Genomic DNA, 13,128 nt, shown 5'->3' on the forward strand with positions numbered 1-13,128 from the left:
ACTATTAGACAATAACCTGTTTTTGAAAGGAGAAAAATGTGAATTTCACCTGCACTCAGTAACCTTCTTTGGATATGTAATTAATGAGGGAGTGACCATGGATGGTCAGAAAGTGGAGGCAGTTGTTCAATGGCCCACTCCCACTTCTGTTAAAGAGCTGCAAATATTCTTAGCTTTTGTCAAGTTCTACCGCAGCTTTATTAGGAATTTCATTAGCATAGCAGCCCCTCTCACATCCCTACTCAAAGGAGTACCAAAAGAAGATCAGATGGACTGGACTAGCAGAGATAGCCTTCCAAAGTTTAAAAGAAGCTTTCACAACTGCTCCTATCCTGATCTTACTCAACTGTTTGTCATGGAAGTTGATGCTTCAGAGACTGGAATAGGAGTGGTGTTGTTTCAGAGAACAGGTTTCCCTCAGTTATAAACCATAGCTTTCTACTCCCACAAGCTGTCTCCTACTGAAAGAAACTATAGTATTGGTGAAAGAGAATTACTTGCGGTTAAGTAAGCATTAGAAGAGTGGTGACACTGGCTCAAGGGAGCTAACCACCCTTTCATGGTTTTAACAGATGAGAAGGACTTAGAATACCTTCGTAATGCACGGCAACTGAGTGCATGCCATGGTCTTTGCTAGATTTTATTTCAGCATAACTTATTGACCTGGGTCTCATAATACCAAAGCCAATGCTTTATCGTGAATCCACCAACAAGACAGCGTTGCTGTCCAAAATGGCTGAATGTATTCTTCCCTCTGAAATCTCTATCTCTTCACACATATTGGGAGATAGATGAGGCCATAGAAGAGGCGTTAACCAATACCACGGTTCCTTCCCCACCGGGAAGTTTTACGTACCTGAGTCATTTCACACCTAGCTTATCACGTGGACCCATTCTTCCCTTACATCTGGTCACCTGGGTGAAACAAGAACACATGGCCTGCTATCCCACAGATACTGGTGGGAATCTATGGTGAGGAACATACTCTCCTTTATTAATTCGTGTTCCACTTGCTATCAATGTAAAACCATGAAATACCCATACCAGATAGACCATGGCCCCATATAGCCATAGATTTTGTAACCAACCTTCCAGAGTCGCAAGAATTCACCACCATTTTGACCTTCATAGGCTCATTTTCTCGAAATCTAAGATTCACCCCCTTCCCGACCATTCCCAGCACATTTCAAACCACTGAAGCTTTGTTTAATTACATCTTTTGACTTTTTGGCATCCCGAGGACCTTTTGTCTGATAGCGGACCTCAATTCACATCACAGGTATGGGCAGCATTCTTTGAGCACACTGGAGTATCAATTTGTCTGACCTCATAATATCATCCGCAATCAGATGGACAGTGCGAAAGAATCAATCAAGAACTGAGCAAATTTCTGGGAATCTTTTGACACAAAAACCTTTCCGACTGGTCTAGATTCTTGGCATGGGTTTCGATTGCTCAGAATTCCCTAACCAGCTTTACCCCAGGGAGGGTGCCTTTTCAGTGTTTTCTAGGGTATCAACCACCATTAGCACCGTGGACCGGTTTGGTTACAGAGATTCCTGCAGTTGATGCCTGGATGACCATTAATGAACAAGTTTGGGAGAACACACACAGATGCATAGGGACTGTACTGCAGCAGATCAAAGAGCAAGCAGACTGGCATAGGAGCAACACCCCTTCTTTCAACCTGGAGACCGAGTAGGGCTGACCACAAGGGACTTTCATTGTGCTGAGGGAAGTAGAAAACTTCAGCCCAAATATTTTGGGCCCTTTAACATAGTGAAAAAGATAAATGATGTGACTTACAGGTTAGATTTAGCCTCATGGTTCCATGTCTCATTCTCTTGCCATGTTTCTCTTCTCAAACCAGTTGTTGCAGGGCACTTGGACAAGGCTATGCCGGATGTCATGCCACCTCCACCGGACGAGATAGATGGGGCCTAGATGGGAGTCTATGCTGTCTGTAGGTTGCTGGACCCCCCGACAAAGGGGCGGACTCTTGCAGTACCTGGTGGACTGGGAGGGTTACAGCGTAGAGGAGCAGTGCTGGGTGTCTGCTACAGACGTATTGGATCCTGGTCTCATAGCCAGCACCCGGAGAACCCTGCTCCGCGGCCGTTTGTGGGATCCCCGTGATTGGACTTTGTCTGTCCAGGGCCTCGACAGCTCTGGATCTGCCCCTGTTTGGAAGCCCGGTGGTGGGTACAGCGGTCGTACTGGTTGTCCTTGTGTCAAGGCCACTCGGACTCTTTGGGGGGGTACTGTCACACATCCAGTCAGTCCTTAGGAGGATTCAAACTACATCTCCCAGAATCCACTGGGGGATCACATGACAGAGTTACTTCCCTAATGAGAGTTTAGGTTATAAGCACGGGCTTTAGCTAGCTTTAGTTGCGAGGTATTGCTTTCTTTGAGAAACTACTGAGCGTTTATTCTGTTGTATTTGCCATGTGTTTGAGCCTTTGATTAATTTAGACTTTGCCTTTTTTAACCGCCCTTTTGTACTTCTGTCTGATCTTTTGGATTCCTGTTTTTTTACCTCTTGCTTGTATTGTTGATTACATCTTGGATTTGCCTTTATCTGTTAGGATTGCCCTAGATGCTCTGCTCTGCCTTTTGGAACTGACCCACGCCTGGTGTCTGACTACATTGTATGCTTCTACTTCTACGAGTAAAGTCTTATTTGTGTTTTCAACCTGCAAGTGTCTGATTTCAGGTGACACTTTACACTTTGTCTACAGAAATTATTTGACATTCTGAGTTTCTTCTAAGTTGTTGCATTAGCATAATTGTTCTGAGTGGGAATTTAAAGTATTTTTATGGAAATTTAGGGGAAGCCTATTACTGCAAGAGTAATGGGGTGAATATGCTAGCCCAAATTCTGACTGGTTAGTCTAATTTATTCTCATTTATTTGTTGTTTAAAACTAAAATAATCAAAATTAGCTTCTTGGTAACAACTGTTGAGTGGTGGTGCAGTGCGTAGCGCTGTCGCCTCATGGCAAGGAGTTCCTGGGTTCAATTCCCTGGCTGGGTGACCAGGGTCCTCTCTGTGTGAAGTTTGCATGTTCTACCTGTTTTTCCTCCGGGTTCTCCGGTTTCCTCCCACAGTCCAAAGACATGCATTCAGGCCAAGTGGACATGTTACATTGCCCATAGGTGTGAGTGATTGTGTATGTCTGTCTGTCTGCCCTGCAATGGACTGGGGACCTGTCCAGGGTATATCCTGCCTTCTGCCCTATGGCCGCTGGGATAGGCTCCAGCAGCTCCCCGCAACCCTGAGGGAGAAGTGGCTTAGAAAATGTTGTGTGTGAGTAACAACTGTTACTAAATTATTATTATTATTATTATTATTATTACTATCATGTATCATCCATAGGTTCATTGTAAAGCATGCAAAAATGATATGCACCACCATGAATGAAAGACGATATTTTCAGAACCATATGGCAAAAATGTTCCCAAAGTCGACATGATCACAGTGATATTTGCACACTTATGGCTCCCAGTGGAAGTTCTAGAAATGTTTAAGCCATTAACTGAGCAAAAAGGATTGTGGTCCATTTCATCACATACTCAGACCTTTTCATTTTTCCTTTTTTGGCCCAGCTCTTAAGATTATGTTCTTTTTTTGTGTGATGGATTTGAAGAATATCGCCATATATTATTCTGACATTCACATCCCGCTGCTCTGAGAAGGCTGATGTTGGAGTCATAAACCTATCATTAATATCATTAATCCCCCGGTCTCTCATTATATTGGCCACGCAGCCGTCTGCCTTGGAGGTACTGCCACAACCTTAACTACCATTGGCTGATAGACAGTGACAAAAATTATTACCTTAATAAAGTCTATTTTTCTAATATTTGCATGCATAAGCATCTTATATCCGACACTGAAAGCACTGTCTGACTCAGTTTTAGAGTTCCCTCAGGCTGTTTCTTGGCAGGCAAAGAGAAGGGTGGCACTTCCATTTGGAGAGGGACTAGAATGACCGCGTTTGAGTAAAACAGAGTATTTAACTTTATGTCCAACTATTCTCATCATACTTTTGGTTTTATGTCATGTCACTGTTCTCAGTTCCCTCCCTACATTTTTTACTTCTGCAGCTCTGCTGAGTCCTGTGTGCAATCATCAAATTTGGATTTTGCCCTTTAAGTAATAATTGTTGTACTAGTAAACTCAGTGTCCAAGAACACACATTAAAGATGCTTAAACTTAAAATTCAATTATGTTCATTGTGTGAGGTGGGAAAATTATTTGATTTGGGGTGGAAAGTGTGAAGAATCCTGCAGACAAATGAAACACAGGTTAATAACATAATTGAAGTTCATGGTAGAAAAAAAAGCTTTAGTTTAATTACCACTGTGTTCAGCCTTAGTACTGTGAATCCTTGAGGATGTAAGACTAACTACAAAGAACAGTGCATTGTAAGCTTAAAAATCATATAAAAAAACCCCTAAGCACAGAATCATTTGTACTAAAACATTGAAAACTAAAACAGTCCTCATCAAACAGTTCACTGCTAAACCTAAAGACTTTACCATTAGTCTAGCGCTTAATTAAACCATATGAAATTCATGATGCTGCATAGGCCAAAAAAACACTCCAACAAGTGAAATATGTTTTTAATTTGAACTGTTAGAATCCCTCAGGCAGTCCATACACATTTTAAAATTTTGATGAATTTCTTAGTTTCCTTGCCAGTGTTTTTGGAATCGTATTTACTGTTTATTGAAGTACTTTCCAACAAGTCCATATGTCATAAATACATAACTAAGATGTATAATACACTTTTGCCACATGACCTGAATCTCTGGCTACATCAATAAAAATAAATGAACCAATTATAGGATCTTTCATGCATTTTTAGCTATGACATGACTACCCATCATATTTTATATGAGACAGTATTCTTTGAATTGGCTGAAATATTTTTTATCAACTTATCATTACAGTAGTAGAGGAGTTATCTCAACAGCAATACTCATTCCTATACTTGGCATTTAGTGTATTATAATCTGAATAATATGTGATTATAAACAGGAGTGTAGCACCAAAATCTGGGCCCCAGGCACAGGAATGTGCCTAGCCGCCACTCCCCTCCTCTCTCCAAAAAAAATAAAGGAAAGGGAAAAAATGTAATGTGTTCATTATGTAGTATGTCTTTAAGATGTTGGTTAGTGTACATTTAAGGGTTAAACAGCTGACAATAAGGAAAATGTGTTTTGACTTCTCAATATTGCTGTACTTAAATAAGGAATAGGCTTAACCTTGGTCTATGTTCAAAGAGCCAACTTAAAAAAAAAAAATTGAACATAATTATTGTCATGGTGGGGGTGGGTGGGTCAAGAAATCAAGAGCGTATCAAAATTAGATGCCAAAAGCAATTTATTTCTGAAGCTTTCGGAAGTAATTTGCCCAAGGAGGGCCCTGGTTAGTCAGGTCAACCATTACCCTCGGTCCATCACCCCTGATCACATGAAAACTTGTAAATGTGAAATAAGGTGTGATTACTTGTAAACACATGGTTTTCACTTACTTCACATTGAAATATATGTGACTTTTCTGTAAGGGTCATGATAAACAGCCCAAAAAATGCTCCAAAATTACTTTAAAAATTCTGTTCCATTAAGTTACATTTACAGAAAATGTTCCTTCTCCTGTTACCATTTTGGAGATACAAGGTTCTGTAGTGACAAAACCATGCCTGCATTTGTGCATCAGCCACAGTAATGGCACATATTTTGCTTGACAATCATTTTGAACAGAACATTAAGCACTGCATATTCTCTCACTGATAGAAGTTTACTAGTGAGAAGAGAAACACAGAATACTGAAAATATCTCCTGAATGAAAAATAGTTTCTTAAGCCTTTAGTTTGCCAGGACCTGCTGATGGGTCCTATAACTTAAGGATAACTACAGTTTACATTGTTTTCCATGTAGTTACTGAACAGTAAATGTCAGGATGTAATAAGCCTGGGGGTTTAAGGGGTTAAATGGTATTTTTTGTATAGAGGAAATCAGATAAAAAGCCCAGCAAATGCTAAGCTTTTATCTTGGGCCCTCACTCTGACCATAAGCCCCTGAGAACCCAGTGCCCCTGGGAAAGCCTCTGTCTAACCACAGAGGTAATACTCTGATCAGCTTCTTGCATCAACTGTGAGTTTCATCAACATGTTAAGTCATGCTGTAAAACAGTTATTGCACTCCTTTGTATAAGAAAATCTACTGCTGTTCCCCCCTCCCTGTAGTATATGTATGGGATAATGAGAATCCCTCTCTTCAAACAGAGCTGGATTTAAAACCTGGGGGGGTGGATTATTGCAATAAAGGTTTATTAATTTCCTTCAAAGCTCAGAGGGCACAGTATTGTCCTCCGTTCATACACTGCCTGCAGGAGTCATTTCTATGTTCAACAAAAAACTACATTGAAAAAGGATTCAACCTTCAAAATAAGTGTTTTTTAAGTCAAATCTAAACCTCTAAATGTCTTGTATTTTTTTCAACTTTGCTGTTGTCAAGCAGTAAAGAGTCCTATTAAAAAGTATTTAGCCTAAGCTTAAAAACCCAAAATATTTAAAAGCATTGCTGATTACTAATAACAGGAACATTACCATAATGACTATCTGCTTACACTGTCCACTCCTAAATTCAGCATATTTGTTATGATTATGTAATGGATTGTGGATTGCTAAGATGTAAAATAAAAAATGAGGAACCCTTGCTCCAGGGTTTGTCACATCAGACAAGTCTAGCAAAAGTATATATTTATTCCATTAAATAGAGTAAAAAAACAGACACAAACCAAGCAAACATTTACCTTCTTGCTATCATCAGTGCTCATGAAACAACTCTCAACCTACTTCCTTTTGAAGACCGAGACAAATTGGCTTCACTTCTGTACATTCTGCAAGGGTTCTTAAAGTTACAGTACAACAGCAAGAGGACACAATCAGCTACAAAGACAGAAATCTAATACATCGAAAACATCAAAAACCATTTCAAAATACAATACCTTGATCAAAGATAATATATTTTATAGAAAACAATTGAGATTAAGATCCCCATTCGTACCCTTAGGGAACAAAGATAAAAGTTCATAAATACAAAAACCTCAAAACGGATCTCTCTCTAATAATCATGCATCCTAATCTTCCTCTCTTTGCAATAAAACCCTCTTAATGCTCAGAAAAGGTTCATTTGAAAGAGAATGTTTAGCTGATTCATAATGATGGAAAACAGAAGACGTGTCATCCTGTCAGCAAATTGCACTCATATGTTCAGTCATTCTACCTCGCAGCTTGTCTAGATTTGCCAACATACAATCGAGGACAAAGTCACAGGATCACATAAACAACGTGTAGATCTACAGATATCTTCAGATCAGCAGTGTGTCTATCTTGGAATGGCTTCTTCCAGTAAGCTAGGATTGTCCTGGAAAGTTTCTACAAACATACAAATTCTGTAAAGAAGTTACATGCGCTGGCTTTCCCTCAGGAAAGTCTAAAATTGTCAGACCAGGGACCTCAACTCTGCATTGAAAGTCATCCTGCAAGCCCACACTCCTTTGCTTACTGTATCTGTTGCAGATTGACTGATCTCTCTTATTAGCAGCCTGCAATTATTAACTTATACCATGGCTGAGAGATTATGTTCATTCTGTTGATGAGAGAGAGAGGAGAGCAGGTATGTTATGTTCCTCTGTGATGTTGCCTAGGGATAAAGGGGTAGTAACATGGAGTATGCGATGAGGGATCGCAGGGAGAGACACGGACAATGGGAGTATCACATTTAGACAAAGCTTTGCTGTTTAATAGTAAACCTGCACACGTACACCTTTAAATAGTTGGTAGTGAAGTGGAACAAAGATATAAGACAGCTAACATGACAAGAGAGACACCCAACTAAACAAAAATCAACAAGGTGCATTGGTTACTGACTAACAGGAGTAATCTATGAAGCTCAATGTGATTGAAGGGTGAAGTTAACTTTCAGTACAGGCTAGTGTGCAATAGTATTGTATAGGCGAAACTAACTGCAGAGGTGGACTATGGACGGTGCCAAAGCACTAAAATAATAAAAAAAAAACTCTAACTTGCCTAACAGGAACTAACTACTACTGTGTGTATCAGATGTAAAGGTGCACCAAACTGCCTGTCCACTCATCACGCTAGGAACAGAGATACAGAGTGAGAGTGAGAGAGCACGAGAGAGTGAGAGAGAGAAAGAGAGAGAGAGTGAGGAAAACACATCGAGGCCAAGGCAGAACTAAAATGAACAGGCTACAATTCTACTACCATCATAAGTCAAACTACCAGCGAACTACGGGCCTCACAAACACAATGCTCTCTTCCCTTCATGATGCCCAGTCAGCCTTTTATCACCGCCCCCCTTCACTCAGCTGCGATTTTGATTAGAGGATGAGGGAATAGCAGTAGACATCGTATTGGAGAACTGAACGCGCCACCCATGCATCCACAGATGGGGTTGCTCCTGTCAAGGTAGACAGACAGAGAAAAACAAACAAACAAACAAACAAAAAAAAACATACAAGAAAATATGTGCCATCCTGGCACGTAACAAGGTAGTTTATCAGGCAACTAGGCTTGGGCAACATAAACAGAATTTCAAAATATTTTTTTCCCTAAGTATACAAATGTACATGTCTCTGGTATATCTTGGGTGATAACCTTCACAGCATGTTCACTGATGGAGCCTAGTAATGTAAATTATGAATAAAAAAAATAAAAGATTTACGTAATGCCACAGATTATTTTCTAAACTGTAGTAAAATCTTGTGTAAGGCACACATTTTATAAAGCTGCATCACCTTAAACATGTCAAACATCTGTAAAGGATATGTTATGTGGTGTATTTAATTTCTGTTAAGAATCTGTATACATAAATGTATGTTCTCTTAATTCTGATTTGAAACAGTTCCCCCAAAATGGTTGAAGGGAGACATCAACTGAACAAAATTCAACTCAATTCAACTCATTTGAGTAGTCCTTGAATTCAATTACCCACATTAACATTAACTGCATTATTATAATTCAAAATGCAATATTTTTCGACATTGACACTGCAAATTTGGCTCTTCCAATAATTACAATGGCAAATACAATATGAAGGCAAATGGGATTCTTCCTCATCTTCTGCAAATATTGCCACATAATAGCAAAGAAGCCTTTAGAAATTAACAGCGATTATTTTGCAAAAAATGTCAATGTTTCATGCCTTTGGTTCACTGACAAAATCTAAGATGACTGTGACAAATTAAAAAAGCAATATATGATTCAGGATGAGATCAGTATTTTCTTTCATACATTTCCAGAATTTCTGTAAAGTAAATCTAACTGAATGTGTCAATGTTAAAATACATCTTAAGATGGCATTCTTTCTGTCATTACCTAGTGACTGGAGCTTTGGCCTGACTCATACAAACTATTGCAGACAAGCTTATCTACCACAATAAACCAACAAATACCCTCTTACTCATGTTTCAAATGGGCAGGTGGTCCATACTATGTCATAGTATTCACTATAAAATTCTACTTCTCACATTCAAGGCACTTCATGGCCTGGCTCCTGCATACTTACTCGACCTTCTAATACCCTACAAGCCCACTCGTAACCTCAGGTCTTTGGAAGCAGGCCTTCTAGTGGTCCCTAGGTTCAGGCTCAGCTCTATGGGTGGTCGTTCCTTCAGTGTTGCGGTCCCCTTGCTCTGGAACTCTCTGCCTCTCTCTCTTCGCTCTACCTCTTCTCTTTCTCATTTCAAATCTTTATTGAAATCTCATCTTTTTCTCCTTCATTTTTCTCCTGCATCTTCCTCGGGCCTTGTGTAATGTGATATGCATTTTGTAACGGTGCTGAAGTGGAGCCCTGTTTCTCAGCCTCAGCTCTGGAGTACTGACATGTGTCAGAACAGAGGTGTCACAACACCTTGCAGTGAAGCAATAATATAACCTAAGCTATGGAATAGCTATTGTCTCTGACAGTTTCTCCAGGTACTTTGTATCATTTTAGCTTCCACTGTTTACGCTGGAGAAGAGCATTTGCTAAATGACTACATGTAAGTGTGAATAACCTACTGTATGGGAGCACTTTGTCTTGCCTTTCAGTAATTTCCAAATTGACTATACCATGTAATTGCAAGTGTCCACAAGAGGGCAGGTATGTATACATTTGCCCATTTAAAAGGTACCTTAATTAATTTTACCCACATTAACATTAACTGTATTATTATAATTCAAAATGCAATATTTTTCGACATTGACACTGCAAATTTGGCTCTTCCAATAATTACTATGGCAAATACAATATGAGGGCAAATGGGATTTTTTCTCATCTTCTGCAAATATTGCCACATAATAGCAAAGAAGCCTTTAGAAATGAACAGTGATTATTTTGCAAAAAACATCAATGTTTCATGTAAACAATATTTGGTTTAAACTGTGTTAAGAATGTCACGTGTTAAGAACAAGCGTTTTGCAGGGTTTACTATTTAAGTGTAAGACCTTTACAAACTGTCAACATTTAAAAGATAATAAGGGGAATCATTTTTAATTGACCAGATCTGCTTTAATAGAGATCTATATGAATGTTTTTCAGTTGAGCAGACGTTTCCCTTCTCTGTTTGGGGCACATTCTTAAACAAATGAAGTCATTATGGCAAAGATCTCACCAGCATACAGTGTACAGCAACATCAACAGAGCTGAATCAAAATCTAGAGTGTTCTTTAAAGGCCAGTTGGACACAGATGAATGCTCTAAGAATTAATGCAACACTTGGGAATTTGCTGTGTTATTTATAAGCCTGGAAAAAAATAAAATTACAACAACAAAACATGTTCAGCTCTATTAATACAAATGAATAAAACGGTGTACAGAAAAATAAATAGGCTTACTCTTACTACTACCACTTCTACTATGAATGCTCCTATGAATCACAGCATAGAGGCAGCATAATTGGGTTAAGGAACATGTTTACTACGACTCCACGTCATGTTGAGGGTGGTTTATATGACTCCAGTTCTGCTGGAAACAACTCCATCTCTTTAAGACTGATTGCTGAGCCAGAACTCGTTAGGAAAACTCTGCTGCTCCTTATTAGCCAGTGGCACGCACCCTCATCCCTGTACACACTGAAATGGTGCTAAGATTTCTCCACATCTTGTAAGGAAAGAGGAAATGCATTTGGCTATAAACATGGATTCTTTGAAGTAGCGAGCTCACGAACACAGATTTTTTTTCCCTGACACGGTACAAATCTAGGTAATAACTTCAAGCCTCCTAATACAAGGGGAACGAGTGACAACCAACTAAAAACCCAATTATGGCAATCCAATCTCGCTGTTTCTTATCTTGACTGCCATCACTCACTCATAGCCGAAATGCACAACTGTTGCCCATCAAACTCCCCAGTTTGTTTTTAAGCTAGCTAGTCGAGACAAGAGATAAAGCAGAACCTCCAGGTACGAGGTGCAATTTAGTGCCACTTAACTTTTACGTCATGGAACCCTATCAAAGCTTCAGAGCCACCCCCAGCACTCCACCCCAACCCCTTCAAGGTTTGCCAATCTGGCTAAGGCCTCATGTACACAGTAATGACACTGGGATACTGTCACAGCTATTCATATAATTTTTCACGATCATACAGCTACAGTAACTCTTCCTTAAAAGGCCCAAAGTTGATGATTTTATCAATATAATTATTTCCATATTCCTTTCTGTATTATTAAAACATTTATGCATATTTGGCCATGTCCACGCCTGGATGATAAATGTGTCCCGTGTCAGTGCATTTATTTACTTCTATTGTCTACATTCCAGATTGCAGCTCCATTGTCTCATACTGTTGCCATGTGGTTTTAATATTATATTTTCAAAAAGAAAAATCATGAAAAATATATTTTTATGCATATTTTATCATTTCTGTGACAAAGGTGTATGCCACTCACTCTCTACTGTATAATGTTACAAAATAAAGAAAATAAGGAAATAATAGCACTCATTTATTTTTTTATTACATGTTATTCAGCCATCATGTGACCACAAGACTGAATTCAATATGATAAGTAATATCAACTCTTCATAGTCCTGATTTGGAAAGGAAAATCTTAGGAGTTCAAGCTCAGAGAACATGTGGATCAGACAAAATGTCAAAATCCACGTGTAAACATTGAGTTAACAGCTACATTAGCAGTGGAGGTAAAGTCTACCCACACAAAAAGAAAACATAAATACTACACAATTAAAAAAGATGGTTCTTTAGTGAAGGCAATGCTTGCATTTAGAACTATGGGTTCTATATAGCATAATTCTATGATGGTTCTTTGCCTGGTGAAATGGTTTTTTCAGATCAATGGACAATGTGTTAAAAAGGGTTCTATATAGGTTTTGCTATTGTAACAATTTCAGGCTTGTAACCTACTGCCAGGAGGAGTTCTCTACCCTCTCCTCCTCAACATTCATGTTTATCACACCGTTTGTGTTGCAGGACAGATGAACCCAGCAGGTCTGTAAGTTATGTCAAGCGTCTCAAACGTCATGTTAACAGAACGGGCAGAGCTCAAGAACATATACAGACCCATGTTATGCAGACATGTGCTAGCAGTGTATGGAACGTACTTTGGCCCACATTTAAAAGTAGGCCGGGCCAAGCCCCCTTTCCGCAGCCCCCTCAGCATCATCAGGTCAGCAGACGATTCGTTCCCTGGTATTTATACAAACTGTATGAGCGCCTGTGTGACTTATTTATTAGTGAGGGTGAGAGAAATAGAGCTACGTCGCTCTGTTTTTCACCCGAGCTGCTTTCAGTTTACACAGACAGACACCTGAAGAAAGGTTTTATGACCTGTAATAACAGCGGAACCATTTTAGTGCAATTTAGAGCCATTTGACAACGGTTCTTTAAATAACCATGTACAGAAGGTTTTCCATCATAGGGACGAAATCAAGCAAAGAACCATTTTTGAGTGCCTATGGTTCTATAAAGAACCCCTGAAGACCCAATTAGCTCAAATCCATATCAGACCAAATTTACCTTCAGATGTTGGTGATGAGACGAAATGATTCTACAGGACTAAGAGTCTGAGGTGGACCACCCACCTGTTTACTT

The sequence above is a fragment of the Pygocentrus nattereri genome, chromosome 3 (genome assembly GCF_015220715.1).
Source record: "Pygocentrus nattereri isolate fPygNat1 chromosome 3, fPygNat1.pri, whole genome shotgun sequence".
Taxonomy (NCBI): Eukaryota; Metazoa; Chordata; class Actinopteri; order Characiformes; family Serrasalmidae; genus Pygocentrus; species Pygocentrus nattereri.